The sequence below is a fragment of the Arachis stenosperma genome, chromosome 9, assembly GCF_014773155.1.
Source record: "Arachis stenosperma cultivar V10309 chromosome 9, arast.V10309.gnm1.PFL2, whole genome shotgun sequence".
Classification (NCBI taxonomy): Eukaryota; Viridiplantae; Streptophyta; class Magnoliopsida; order Fabales; family Fabaceae; genus Arachis; species Arachis stenosperma.
The window spans coordinates 35,301,097-35,313,996 of NC_080385.1; the positions used below are offsets into that span (position 1 = coordinate 35,301,097).

The 12,900-nt window shown below is 38.0% G+C and overlaps 1 non-coding gene across 1 annotated transcript; it reads left to right on the forward strand.

The window, feature by feature from the left end:
- The first annotated feature begins 5,187 nt into the window (after positions 1-5,187).
- Positions 5,188-5,295, forward strand: LOC130952980 (small nucleolar RNA R71). The gene has a single exon (XR_009075153.1). It is a non-coding gene; the product is annotated as a small nucleolar RNA R71 (small nucleolar RNA).
- The last annotated feature ends 7,605 nt before the right edge of the window (positions 5,296-12,900 follow it).

Sequence of the window (12,900 nt, forward strand, 5' to 3'; positions counted from 1 at the left end):
ACATAGATGAGTAAATGACATAAAAATCCACTTCCGGGCCCACTTGGTGTGTGCTTGGGCTGAGCAATGAAGAAATTTCGTGTAGAGACTCTCCTTGGAGTTAAACGCCAGCTTTAGTGCCAGTTTGGGCGTTTAACTCCCAATTAGGTGCCAGTTCCGGCGTTTAACGCTGGAATTTCTTGAGGTGACTTTGAACGCCGGTTTGGGCCATCAAATCTTGGGCAAAGTATGGACTATTATATATTGCTGGAAAGCCCAGGATGTCTACTTTCCAACGCCGTTAAGAGCGCGCCAATTGGGCTTCTGTAGCTCCAGAAAATCTACTTCGAGTGCAGGGAGGTCAGAATCCAACAGCATCTGCAGTCCTTTTCAGTCTCTGGATCAGATTTTTGCTCAGGTCCCTCAATTTCAGCCAGAAAATACCTGAAATCACAGAAAAACACACAAACTCATAGTAAAGTCCAGAAAAGTGAATTTTAACTAAAAACTAATAAAAATATACTAAAAACTAACTAGATCATACTAAAAATATACTAAAAACAATGCCAAAAAGTGTACAAATTATCCGCTCATCACAACACCAAACTTAAATTGTTGCTTGTCCTCAAGCAACTAAAGATCAAATAAGATAAAAAGAAGAGAATATGCAATGAACTCCAAAAACATCTATGAAGATCAGTATTAATTAGATGAGCGGGGCTTTTATCTATTTGCCTCTGAATAGTTTTGGCATCTCACTTTATCCCTTGGAACTCAGAATGATTGGCTTCTTTAGGAACTCAGAATCCAGATAGTGTTATTGATTCTCCTAGTGAAGTATGATGATTCTTGAACACAGCTACTTATTGAGTCTTGGCTGTGGCCCAAAGCACTTTGTCTTCCAGTATTACCACTGGATACATACATGCCACAGACACATAATTGGGTGAACCTTTTCAGATTGTGACTCAGCTTTGCTAAAGTCCCCAATTAGAGGTGTCCAGGGTTCTTAAGCACACTCTTATTTGCCTTGGATCACAACTTTATTTCTTTCTTTTTCTTTCTTTTTTTTTCTTTTCGGTTTTTTTTTTTCGTTTGCTTCCTTCTTTCTTTCTTTTTTTTTGTATTCACTGCTTTTTCTTGCTTCAAGAATCATTTTTTTAATGATTTTTCAGATCCTCAGTAACATGTCTCCTTTTTCATCATTCTTTCAAGAGCCAACATTCATGAATCACAAGTTCAAAAGACATATGCACTGTTCAAGCATACATTCAAAGAACAAAAGTGTTGCCACCACATCAAAACAATTAAACTATTATAAAATTCAGAATTCATGCAATTCTTTCCTTTTCAATTAAGCACATTTTTATTCAAAAAAGGTGATGGATTCATAGGACATTCATAACTTTAAGGCATAGACACTAAGACACTAATGATCACAAGACACAAACATGGATAACCATAAGCATAAAAATCGAAAAACAGAAGAATAAAGAACAAGGAAATCAAGGAACGGGTCCACCTTAGTGATGGCGGCTCTTTCTTGCTCTTGAAGATCCTATGGAGTGCTTGAGCTCCTCAATGTCTCTTCCTTGTCTTTGTTGCTCCTCCCTCATGATTCTTTGGTCTTCTCTAATTTCATGGAGGAGAATGGAGTGTTCTTGATGCTCCACCCTTAGTTGTCCCATGTTGGAACTCAATTCTCCTAGGGAGGTGTTTACTTGCTCCCAATAGTTTTGTGGAGGAAAGTGCATCCCTTGAGGCATCTCAGGGATCTCATGATGAGAGGGGTCTCTTGTGTGCACCATCCTTTTCTTGGTAATGGGCTTATCCTCATCAATGGTGATGTCTCCTTCTATGTCAACTCCAACTGAATAACAGAGGTGACAAATGAGATGAGGAAAGGCTAACCTTGCCAAGGTGGAGGTCTTGTCCGCCACCTTATAGAGTTCTTGGGCTATAACCTCATGAACCTCTATTTCTTCTCCAATCATGATGCTATAAATCATGATGGCCCGGTCTATGGTAACTTCGGACCGGTTGCTAGTGGGAATGATTGAGCGTTGTATGAACTCTAACCATCCTCTAGCCACGGGCTTGAGGTCATGCCTTCTCAATTGAACCGGCTTTCCTCTTGAATCTTGCTTCCATTGTGCGCCCTCTTCGCATATGGTTGTGAGGACTTGGTCCAACCTTTGATCAAAGTTGACCCTTCTTGTGTAAGGATGCTCATCTCCTTGCATCATAGGCAAGTTGAACGCCACCCTCACACTCTCCGGACTGAAATCCAAGTATTTCCCCCGAACCATAGTGAGATAATTCTTTGGATTCGGGTTCACACTTTGGTCATGGTTCTTTGTGATCCATGCATTGGCATAGAACTCTTGAACCATCAAGATTCCGACTTGTTGAATGGGGTTGGTAAGTACTTCCCAACCTCTTCTTCGGATCTCATGGCGGATCTCCGGATATTCACCCTTTTTGAGTGAAAAGGGGACCTCGGGGATCACCTTCTTCAAGGCCACAACTTCATAGAAGTGGTCTTGATGCACCCTTGAGAGGAATCTATCCATCTCCCATGACTCGGAGGTGGAAGCTTTTGCCTTCCCTTTCCTCTTTCTAGAGGTTTCTCCGGCCTTGGATGCCATAATGGTTATGGAAAAACGAAAAAGCAACGCTTTTACCACACCAAACTTAAAATGTTTGCTCGTCCTCGAGCAAAAGAAGAAAGAAGAGAGTAGAAGAAGAAGAAATGAGGAAGAGGGGGAAAGTGGTGTGTTCGGCCAAGAAGGGAAAGAAGGGGTGTTTAAGTTGTGTGAAAATGAAGGGTTGAAGAAGGGTATTTATAGGAGAGAGGGGGGGTAATGGTTCGGCCATTGAGGGTGGGTTTGGGAGGGAAAGTGGTTTGAATTTGAAGGGTGAGGTTGGTGGGGATTTATGAAGGAAGGATGTGAGTGGTGAAGAGAAAGATGGGATTTGATGGGTGAAGGGTTTTTTGGGGAAGAGGTATTGAGGTGATTGGTGAATGGGGGAAGAAGAGAGAGATTGATGGTGGGGTCCTGTGGGGTCCACAGATCCTGTGGTGTCAAGGAAAAGTCATCCCTGCACCAAATGTTGCTCAAAATCACGTTTTGAGCTATTTCTGGCGTTAAACGCCGGGCTGGTGCCCATTCCTGGCGTTTAACGCCAGGTTGTTGCCCTTTACTGGCGTTTAACGCCAGTCTGGTGCCCCTTTCTGGCGTTAAACGCCCAGAATGGTGCCAGACTGGGCGTTAAACGCCCAACAGCTAGCATTACTGGCGTTTGAACGCCAGCTTCTTCTCCTCCAGGGTGTGCTATTTTTCTTCCTGTTTTTCATTCTGTTTTTGCTTTTTTCATTGTTTTTGTGACTTCTTATGATCATCAACCTACAAAAAAGATAAAATAACAAAAGAAAATAGTTAACCATAAAACATTGGGTTGCCTCCCAACAAGCGCTTCTTTAATGTCATTAGCTTGACAGAGGACTCTCATGGAGCCTCAGAAATGCTCAGAACCGTGTTGGAACCTCCCAACACCAAACTTAGAGTTTGAATGTGGGGGTTCAACACCAAACTTAGAGTTTGGTTGTGGCCTCCCAACACCAAACTTAGAGTTTGACTGTGGGGGCTTTGCTTGGCTCTGTTTTGAGAGAAGCTCTTCATGCTTCCTCTCCATGATGATAGAGGGATGTCCTTGGGCCTTAAACACCAAGGATTCTCCATTCACTTGAATGATCAACTCTCCTCTATCAACATCAATCACAACCTTTGCTGTGACTAGGAAGGGTCTGCCAAGGATGATGGATTCATCCATGCACTTCCCAGTCTCTAGGACTATGAAGTCAGTAGGGATGTAATGGTCCTCAATCTTCACCAAAACATTCTCTACAAGTCCATGAGCTTGTTTTCTTGAATTGTCTGCCATCTCTAATGAGATTCTTGCAGCTTGCACCTCAAGGATCCCTAATTTCTCCATTACAGAGAGGGGCATGAGGTTTACACTTGACCCCAAGTCACACAAGGCCTTCTTGAAGGTCATGGTGCCTATGGTACAAGGTATAGAAAACTTCCTAGGATCCTGCCTCTTTTGAGGTAGTTTCTGCCTAGACAAGTCATTCAGTTCTTTGGTGAGCAAGGGTGGTTCATCCTCCCAAGTCTCATTTCCAAATAACTTGTCATTCAGTTTCATGATTGCTCCAAGGTATTTAGCAACTTGCTCTTCAGTGACATACTCATCCTCTTCAGAGGAAGAATACTCATCAGAGCTCATGAATGGCAGAGGTAAGTCCAATGGAATCTCTATGGTCTCATTTTGAGCCTCAGATTCCCATTGTTCCTCATTGAGGAACTCAGAGGAGATTGGTACACGCCCACTGAGGTCTTTCTCAGTGGCGTCCTCCTCCTCTCTTTCCTCTCCATATTCGGCCATGTCTATGGCTTTGCACTCTCCTTTTGGATTTTCTTCTGTATTACTTGGGAGAGTGCTAGGAGGGAGTTCAGTAACTTTCTTGCTCAGCTGACCCACTTGTCCTTCCAAATTTCTGATGGAGGACCTTGTTTCATTCATGAAACTTTGAGTGGTCTTTATTAGATCAGAGACCATTGTTGCTAAGTCAGAAGTATTCTGCTTAGAACTCTCTGTCTGTTGCTGAGAAGATGATGGAAAAGGCTTGCCATTGCTAAACCTGTTTCTTCCACCATTATTGTTATTGAAACCTTGTTGAGGTCTCTCTTGATTCTTCCATGAGAAATTGGGGTGATTTCTCCATAAAGAATTGTAGGTGTTTCCATAGGGTTCTCCTAGGTAATTCACCTCTTCCATTGAAGGGTTCTCAGGATCATGGGCTTCTTCCTCAGATGAAGCTTCCTTAGTACTGCTTGGTGCATTTTGCATTCCAGACAGACTTTGAGAAATCAAATTGACTTGTTGAGTCAATATCTTGTTCTGAGCCAATATGGCATTCAGAGTGCCAATCTCAAGAACTCCTTTCTTCTGACTAGTCCCATTGTTCACAGGATTTCTTTCAGAAGTGTACATGAATTGGTTATTTGCAACCATTTCAATCAATTCTTGAGCTTCTGCAGGCGTCTTCTTCAGATAAAGAGATCCTCCAGCAGAGCTATCCAAAGACATCTTGGATAGTTCAGAGAGACCATCATAGAAAATACCTATGATGCTCCATTCAGAAAGCATGTCTGAAGGACATCTTCTGATTAATTGTTTGTATCTTTCCCAAGCTTCATAGAGGGATTCTCCATCCTTCTGTCTGAAGGTTTGGACTTCCACTCTAAGCTTACTCCATCTTTGTGGTGGAAAGAACTTTGCCAAGAAGGCATTGACTAGCTTTTCCCAAGAGTCCAGGCTTTCTTTAGGTTGAGAATCCAACCATATTCTAGCTCTGTCTCTTACAGCAAAAGGGAATAGCATCAGTCTATAGACCTCAGGGTTAACCCCATTAGTCTTGACTGTGTCACAGATTTGCAAGAATTCAGCTAAGAACTGATGAGGATCTTCCATTGGAAGTCCTTGGAACTTGCAATTCTGTTGCATTAGAGAAACTAATTGAGGCTTAAGCTCAAAGTTGTTTGCTCCAATGGCAGGGATAGAGATGCTTCTCCCATAGAAATCAGGAGTAGGTGCAGTGAAGTCACCCAGCACCTTCCTTGCATTGTTGGCATTGTTGTTGTTTTCGGCTGCCATGTGTTCTTCTTATTTGAAGAATTCGGTCAGGTCCTCTAAAGAGAGTTGTGCCTTGGCTTCTCTTAGCTTTCTCTTCAAGGTTCTCTCGGGTTCAGGGTCAGCTTCAACAAGAATGCCTTTGTCTCTGCTCCTGCTCATATGAAAGAGAAGAGAAAAAGAAAGTGTGGAATCCTCTATGTCACAGTATAGAGATTCCTTGAAATGTCAGAGGAAAAGAGAAATAGAAAGAAGAAGGAGAAGAAGAATTCGAACTTTAATTAGATAAGGTTCGAATCGTGCATTTAGAAGGAGTGGTACTCCATAAATAGAAGGATGTGGGAAGGAGGGAAGAGAATTTTCGAAAATTCATTTAAAAGATTTTGAAAACATTTTGAAAATTTGATTGATAATTTCGAAAATTAAAAGTGAAAAAGAAATCAAGTGATTTTTGAAAAAGATTTTGAAATTAGAAATTAAAAAGATTTGATTGAAAACTATTTTGAAAAAGATGTGGTTAAAAAGATTTAATTGAAAAGTTATGGTTTTAAAAAGATGTGATTGAGAAGATATGATTTGAAAACAATTTTAAAAGATATGATTTGAAAACAATTTGAAAAGATATGATTTTTAAAAATTAATGACTTGCCTAACAAGAAAAGATATGATTCAAACATAAAACCTTCCTTAATAGAAAAGGCAAAAAATGTTCAATCAAATCATTAATTGTTAGTAAGTATCTTTGAAAAAGGAAAGAAATTGATTTTGAAAACATTTGATTGAAAAGATATGATTTGAAAAAGATTTGGTTTTGAAAAACTTTGAAAACTTGAAAAAAATTGATTTGAAAACAAAATCTTCCCCCTAGCACCATCCTGGCGTTAAACGCCCAGAATGGTATACATTCTGGCGTTTAACGCCCAAAATGCTACCTCTTTGGGCGTTAAACGCCCAACCAGGTGCCCTGGCTGGCGTTTAAACGCCAGTCTGCCTTCTTCACTGGGCATTTTTGAATGCTCAGCTTTTTCTGTATAATTCCTCTGCAGTATGTTCTGAATCTTCAATTCTTTGTATCATTGACTTGAAAAGACACAAATTAAAAATATTTTTGGATTTTTAATAATCAAAATGCAAAAGGAATCAATTAACAATGCATGCAAGACACCAAACTTAGCAGTTTGTATACTACTGACACTAACAATATGAGAATGCATATGAGACACACAAAATGCTTCAAGTCAATAGAATTCAAAGATTAGAACACAAAAATCATCAAGAATTACTTGAGGATCCTTAAGACACATGAATGAATGCATGCAATTGACACCAAACTTAAGATGAGACACTAGACTTAAGCAGGAAACATCAAATATTTTTGGTTTTTATGATTTTGTAAATTTTTTTGTGATTTTCGAAAATTAAGTGGGAAAAGGTATCAAAATTCTTAATGAGAATTCCAGGAATCAGTGCAATGCTAGTCTAAGACTCCGGTCCAGGAATTAGACATGGCTTCACAGCCAGCCAAGCTTTCAAAGAAAGCTTCGGTCCAAAACACTAGACATGACCAAAGGTCAGCCAAGCCTTAGCAGATCACTGCTCCAAGAGCAAAATTGATGAGAATCAACAAGCTCTTGTGGTGATAAGTTGAAACCTCGGTCTAATCAGATTAGACATGGCTTCTCAGCCAGCCAGATTTCAACAAATCATCATGAAACTCTAGAATTCATCTTCAAGAATTTCGAAAAAAATAAATACCTAATCTAAGCAACAAGATGAACCGTCAGTTGTCCAAACTAGAACAATCCCAGGCATTGTTACCAAAAGCTTGCTCAAAACTAGAACAATCCCCGGCAACGGCGCCAAAAACTTGGTGCGCGAAATTGTGAACAATACTTTTCACAACTCTCATAATCCCTGGTCATGAACTCCAAAAACTTGGTGGTTCAATTCCATGGCATTACACAACTTCGCACAACTAACCAGCAAGTGCACTGGGTCGTCCAAGTAATACCTTACGTGAGTAAGGGTCGATCCCACGGAGATTGTTAGCATTGAAGCAAGCTATGGTCATCTTGTAAATCTTAGTCAGGCAAACTCAAATGTATATGATGATGACGAAAATAACATAGAAGATAAGGATAGTGATACTTATGTATATCATTGGTGTAAGAGCTTCAGACAAGTGTATGAAGATGCCTTCCCTTCCGTCTCTCTGCTTTCCTACTGCCTTCATCCAATCCTTTCTTACTCCTTTCCATGGCAAGCTCGTGTAGGGTTTCACTGTTGTCAGCAGCTACCTCCCATCCGCGCAGTGAAAGCTAATGCACGCACTCTGTCACAGTGCTGCCAATCACCGGTTTGGTTCCCTCCCCTACCGGAATAGAATCACTCTTTTGCGTCTGTCACTAACGCCCAGTAGGTTACAGGTTTGAAGCACGTCACAGTCATTCAATCATTGAATCCTACTCAGAATACCACAGACAAGGTTATACCTTCCGGATTCTCTTGAATGCCGCCATCAGTTCTTGCCTATACCACGAAGACTCTGATCTCACGGAATGGTTGGCTCGTTTGTCAGGCGAGCACTCGGTTGTCAGGCGATCAACCATGCATCATGCAATCAGAAATCCAAGAGATATTCACTAAGCCTCAGATGCTTGTAGAACAAGAATGGTTGTCAGTCACCTTGTTCATGGGTGAGAATGGTGATGGGCGTCAATCATCACCTTCATCATGTTGAAGAACAAGTGATATCTTGGACAAAGAACAAGCGGAATTGAATGGAAGAACAATAGTAATTGCATTAATACTCGAGGTACAGCAGAGCTCCACACCTTAATCTATGGTGTGTAGAAACTCCACCGTTGAAAATACATAAGCATAAGGTCTAGGCATGGCCGAATGGCCAGCCTCCCAAAGGTCTAAGATAGCATACAACAAAGATAGCTACCAAAAGTCCTAGATGTCTCTATACAATAGTAAAAGGTCCTACTTATAGAAAACTAGTACATAGATGAGTAAATGACATAAAAATCCACTTCCGGGCCCACTTGGTGTGTGCTTGGGCTGAGCAATGAAGAAATTTCGTGTAGAGACTCTCCTTGGAGTTAAACGCCAGCTTTAGTGCCAGTTTGGGCGTTTAACTCCCAATTAGGTGCCAGTTCCGGCGTTTAACGTTGGAATTTCTTGAGGTGACTTTGAACGCCGGTTTGGGCCATCAAATCTTGGGCAAAGTATGGACTATTATATATTGCTGGAAAGCCCAGGATGTCTACTTTCCAACGCCGTTGAGAGCGCGCCAATTGGGCTTCTGTAGCTCCAGAAAATCCACTTCGAGTGCAGGGAGGTCAGAATCCAACAGCATCTGCAGTCCTTTTCAGTCTCTGGATCAGATTTTTGCTCAGGTCCCTCAATTTCAGCCAGAAAATACCTGAAATCATAGAAAAACACACAAACTCATAGTAAAGTCCAGAAAAGTGAATTTTAACTAAAAACTAATAAAAATATACTAAAAACTAACTAGATCATACTAAAAATATACTAAAAACAATGCCAAAAAGTGTACAAATTATCCGCTCATCAATACTCATCAAAATCAATATAAGAAAAATGTAAGAGACTGACAAATTAACAAAAAATATAAGTATTACTTACAAATAAAAATGTGAAGAAGAAAACTTAAGTATACATATGTACATATTAAGCAATAAATTGCTTAGGATGACCAATCAGAATTAGAATCTCCAATGAAGTTTGCCTCATATTCTTGGGCAGAAGCCACTTGGGGAACCGTTTCAATAACTGTGGGTCGTGAATCAGTCCTCTCCAGAAATAAGTTCACCATCATCAGCTGGTATGGCAGGGCTCGTTATATGCTCGTGTTGTGCACTATAGTGTGTTTGATGGGTCTCAGACTCAGATTCGTCGCTTGTTTTAAATAAGTCTCTTGGGACAATTTCCGTAACATAATGTTTGTTATGTTCATATGGATCTTGCACATAAAAATACTGATGTGCTTGAGATGCTAGTATAAAAGGTTCATTAGGGAAGCATTTTTTATGGAAGTGAACAAATGTAAGACCATACTTATCTCTCCCAGCATCATACCACTCACACTGAAATAAGACAACCTTAAAACACCCAAAATAGTCTAACTCTACTATCTCAAACAACCTGCCATAATAAGCTACATTGTCTTGGATTGGACTTTGATCTTTAGCACTTGCAAAGCTTGAAGTTAAAGCAGTTAATGTGACACCATTATTTTATGTTTTTCTCCTTGCCTCATGTTCCACCGTATGAAACCTGTATCCATTAATTACATATCCAAAAAATTTCTTGCAACAGAGCTTAGACCTCGAGATAATTCTTTTAGCCAAAAAGGCACATTTGGATCCCTCGCACGAGTTTCAAACCACTATGCGAACGTTTTGTTGTGAACTTTTGATTTTCTCCATTTCGTTTCCCGCTGATTGTTAACCTCTTCCTCATGCCTCTATAATTAATAATAGTTAGGTTTGATCTAAAAAATATGGGTGAACTTGATCGGAATAAAAAAAATTTTAATTAAGTTATCTAACATAATCTGCGACTTTTTCACAATTGTGTAATACATACACATGGGCTTGAGCAATTGATATGTCATCTAGATTAATTGGTCCTCCATTTCCCACGCCTAACGAATGACTTTTGTTAGAAAACAAAATTGATGGCACAACTTCGACTTCGTTAGGATCATCATCATTCCGAGGCCGCTTATTAAGTCTTGTTTGCACACCTCCATGCAAGTATCTTGAGCAGAAAGTTAAGCACTCTTCAGCCAGATATGCCTCTGTAATAGAACCTTCAGGCCGAATTTTGTTGTGAACATATGACTTTAATGTACACATGTACCTTTCCGGAGGATACATCCAACGAAACTGCTAATAACACCATTGATATACTCTTCGCTATACCTTGGTAGACCCATCCAATCCTTTGGCATATCACAAAACCTAATCGATAATTAGTAAATTTTTTAGGAAGAAAATTTAGAAGGGGTCACAAAGTGAAGATAAAAAGAATAGAGGAGGAAGGGTGTTATTCGCTATAAAGGGAATGGGCAATGAAAAGGACTTTCAAAGCCTTGTAGTTAGGTTGGAAAATAATTCCTAGTCTTAGAAGTAATTCTCTAGAAACCCATTGAGGTAAAACAAATAAAGAGAAACATAGAATTTATAATACAAATATAATAAGTTAAATTGCAACTTCAAAACTAATAAATCAAAAGAATTAAAGTATGCATTGTACATTGCCATGACACGATCAACATTTTGACAAAATCTGCTTGGAAGACCTTAACTAAAAATTTTTGCCTTCAATCTTAACCACGAATAACTGTAAAAATTACAAGCAAAAAAAATTGTAATTGCCATATGCAACCATTTAACCATGAATTTAGCACAATCATCATTTAGCAAGAATTAAATTGATATAATCAAACAGATTTGGAACCCAGCAGCAGCAGCAGCAATTAAATCATTCAACAGATAATGGCAAAACAACAAAATTTTAAGTGTATAAATATGGCTATTAATTAGAATTTCGTTTATCACATATTGAATTTGTAAATAAAGGAAAACAGATGAAAAAGGGCATTGGACTATATAAAGAAAGTGATAATAATAAGAAAATAGACATTTCAGTATTGGAAAGATATAACTGGCATGCAGAACAAGACAATCACAATAATAATACACATCCTTTAATTTGCTACAAAAATGTTTAAAGCAATCAATCAAATTTGGAAAATATTTAGGATTAAACGAACGTCCTGAGATTTCTTTTAAATTTAGTGAAATTTTTTATTTACAAAATATATAATAGTTTTCTTCAAACTTATTTAGTATTATTGCACCTAAAACTTATATCTTATTATAAAACCTAATAACATCATTATATATATTGTAAACAAAGTTTAAAAAAATCAATATATTTAAAATAAATAAATAAAATAAGAATTTTAAATATTTATATAGTACAACATTATAAATCAAATCAAATCAAAGTGCTCTACAATATAAAACGCACTACAACATTATATTTTCCTAGAAAATACTAGAAATCAATTAAATTACGAAACTCAAATTTCATTCTTATGATAACATATCTCTAAAAAATCAGAGTTCCTTTTAATTAGTTAAAAGTTTGCATGTCTTTTAGAACTAGATATGCCTTTTAAGAGCCTCTACGGCTCTAACTTCAAACTTCCCTAAAAGCTAACACAGCTAACTCGACTACTTTGACATATCAAAATCTATTATATATAAATCTATTTCCCAATATTGACAGTGCTCTACACACAGGATTTTAATTATTCAAGTTTTAAAAAGTGTAAATTGATTTGAATTGGAGAAATCAGAGGAAAAAAATAAAAAGGAAGTGCTGGAATGTAATTGAGCTTGTGTATTCCTAATAGAACAAGTAATTGTGGATGGAAAGGGAAGCTTCTTCATCAATCATCATAAACAACAAAGTTTTTCACTCAAAATCCATTCACAATAGACAATAATAACTGAACCAAAAGGTTTAATGTGACTACTTAAGGGGAAAAAAAATTAAAAGTATGTGAGAAGAGAACAAAAAAAAATTCCTCAACCCAAACTCATAGTTACTACAACATCATCCAAGTCTGTCACATCCTCAATCTAATTTTAGATACTATATAATATCTCATATCAAATTTCAGAACCAGCTCACCAATAAAAAACTATTTACCAAAAGTAAAATTTTTCTATCGGATATAATCAAAATGGCAAAATTCACTGGTAGATTTGTTTCATATTCAACAGGGTATGATAACAAATAATATATATATTTTGTTTACATTTATTAGTAAATATTATATTTACTTAAAAGAAATTGAGATCCAATTGAAATTTTGACTTGTTGCTATGTACAAAATATAGCACTATTTAATGTGATAAAATCATAGCTCTAGTTTCTAGGGATGCCTCTCAACTGGGGCAGAACAACTTAAAAGGCAAGCATTATATGCAGAAGCTCATGATCCAAGCCAGCCTAAGGCTATATAGAATTATAGATAGTTTCATTTCATTTATATATTCATTCTAATTTCATGAATGAGTGATGCAAACTGTCTTCTGTTCTATTATATAAGCTAAAGGGTACAATAATTAAAAACAAGCCAGATGCACAAGACAAGTGCACAAAATTTATAATGTA